The sequence below is a fragment of the Mus caroli genome, unplaced genomic scaffold, assembly GCF_900094665.2.
Source record: "Mus caroli unplaced genomic scaffold, CAROLI_EIJ_v1.1 scaffold_16384_1, whole genome shotgun sequence".
Taxonomy (NCBI): Eukaryota; Metazoa; Chordata; class Mammalia; order Rodentia; family Muridae; genus Mus; species Mus caroli.
In genome coordinates this window covers 1335-3944 of record NW_018390311.1, presented here as the reverse complement: position 1 = coordinate 3944, position 2610 = coordinate 1335, and the positions used below count along the sequence as shown (strand labels likewise).

Genomic DNA, 2610 nt, shown 5'->3' with positions numbered 1-2610 from the left:
TTCTTCAAGCATAGTTTTATTTTTCTATACACTTGTAAAGAAATAGGACCAGCATGTTAAAATAAAAATGAAGAAAAATCCCCTGAGGAAACATGACTTTAAAATGGGGATAGAGTTGCTGAGAGGAGTCAGTACAGCCCTGACAAGCTACAGCATCTCTGATTGGTCCAAGAAATGAAGTTATAGAGAGGATAAAAGCAGGGGACCACGGATGGTAATTTATTGAGAAATTGAGCCCTGAAGTGAACCACTTGGTGGAACTAGGAGACATGGATTGGGTCTGGATAGAGGAAGGGGCTCCCTCTGGGAAACATAGGGAGGAGGTCTTGGAGGACCATTGTATCCATGAGGGGGCATCAATGAAGGAGGCCCACACATATATTGTGGAGTTATGGGACCTGGATGACCCATGGGAGATCCAAAAGGAGGTCCTCAGAGGGGCATGCCATAGGAGGAAGTACAGGATAAGGCATTCCAGGAGGTGGCAGGGTTGGTGACTGCTCCCCCTATGAGTCTAGAGGCCCAGAATGGGGGTGTGCTACTCTATAAGGGCCATGGTGGGCCAGAAGAACCTGGGACATCTCTGGGTGGGGCACCCCACCTGGTGGGAATGGATGAGGATGTGAATGTCTGTGACAAGGATGTCTAGCGCCTGGAGTTCCTGCTGCTGAGAGTCCATGTATTTCAGCCCCAGGTGGCATAGATGGTGGAGGCATGGATGGGGTTATCACAGGAAGTGGGGCTCCAGGAGGTGGCACTGGAGATTGGAACGAGCCAGGAGGCAGCATGACTGGTTGAGGAAGCCCAGAACCCAGGGATGAAACTAGAGGATTGGGTGCAGAGGGCAGAAAGGGTACATCTGCAAACATCTGATGAGGGTGATCAGTCTGAGATCACGGGTTATGGGCTGCCAGAAGTCGTTCAGATTCTGAGTCATGGCATTCACACTTAGAGTCCTTTTTGAAGGCATAAGACACAGTGATATGGCAGTTACACAGGTACTGCCCATTCATGGCTTCAACTGCTACATCTGAAGCATAAGTGGAGCAAAATTAACGAAGGCAAAATCCTTGGAGTAGCCTGTGTTAGAGTCCCACATGACCTTGGGTATCTATAAGACGACTCCAAAGGCACTGAACGTATTGTAATGCAGCTTTGCACCAATTTCTGGGTCCAGATTTCTTATGAAAATGTTGGCTTGTACATCCAGGTTTTTGTTGTAAGCAGAGGCCTCGTTCAGCCATTTTGGCTTCCCATAGAGTTTTATCATGATCATAATCTTAATGGCATAGTCAGCATCTTCCTCACTTAGGAATTCAAGAAAGCCACAGCCTTGGTGCTGGCCAGTGACTCTATCTTTTGGAATGAGGGTGTTGATCACTTGCCCTGCCTGGAGAAAGAGCTTCCACAGCAGAGGATCACTCACTTTCTAGTCTAGACCTACCATGTACACTCTGGCTTCCTGATTTCCTTTGGAGAGCCATCCAGAAGCCATGGCAAAAGGGCTCCCACCCTCTCTAAGCAGCAGCATTGCCCCTGATCTCCCAAAGAACCCCTTCTAAACAGGTCCATAACTCCCTTTTCCTAGAAACTTTTTTTTCCATTCCTTTGGTTATTGGGCTAGAAGGGAGGTTGAAGAATTAAAGAACCCTAAATAAAGTAGTTTTACAAAAATCTAAGCCTACAATGAGAGGTGAAAACTGCATTTCTCTGTAAACATAAGGCCTGATATTAAGAATGTTGTTAGGAGTTAAATTGATTTACTAAAGTAGCAGTAATAGTTTCTCCTCTGAAACTCATAACCTTACCAACTTTGGTAGTTGGCTGTGTTTGTATTGATAGATATGTTTTCCCCTCTGTTGAGAAGATCTTAAGTTGAATTAGAGAGCCGAGGATTATCACCAAGATATGTGTGCTATTGTACTGTTAAGGATATTTTGTCATGATGCCGTAATTGTGCTTAATAGGCATCAAAGTTGAATAAAATTATTGTTATTCTTCCTTGAAAGCTTGCATAGTATTTTTTTGTACCATGGAAGCTATAGGAAATTTTAAGGGTAGATTCAGTTCAAATCACTTGAGCCCTTTGTCCTAAGTCTGTGGTGTCTTCATTAATAGGAACTGTCAACAACCTTTGAGACATAAGCAACAAAACGAGACTTGGCAGTTTGTATTGATATATTTGTGTGTGCATATATTACATGTGTGTATGTGCATGTTTGTGTATAATAATAATAATGATAATAATAATAATAATAAAGACAAAGATGTCATTAAGAGAGGGTGAGTAGTTGGAGGAAGGAAAGAGAAAGCGGAGTGATATATTTATATTTTAATTAAAAGATTTTAAATGCTGTATACATGCAACTACCTGATGTGTTATACTCTGGTTGCCTACCAGACAAGTTGGGATATAGCGAGGCAGATGAAGGAGAACCATATACAAGGGATAGAATTTGAATAGAAATATAACAGAGGAATAGATACAAAAATATAGTAAATTTATAGTATATTTACTACTCAACTATTAAAAACAATGACTACATGAAATTCACAGGCAAATTGATAGAATTTGAGAATATCATACCGAGGGAGGAGATTCAGTCACAA

The 2610-nt window shown here is 42.2% G+C and overlaps 1 pseudogene; it reads right to left on the bottom strand.

Annotated features, from left to right (window-relative positions):
- Positions 1–219: 219 nt before the first annotated feature.
- Positions 220–1495, bottom strand: LOC110288590 (annotated as a pseudogene).
- Between the last annotated feature and the right edge of the window lie 1115 nt (positions 1496–2610).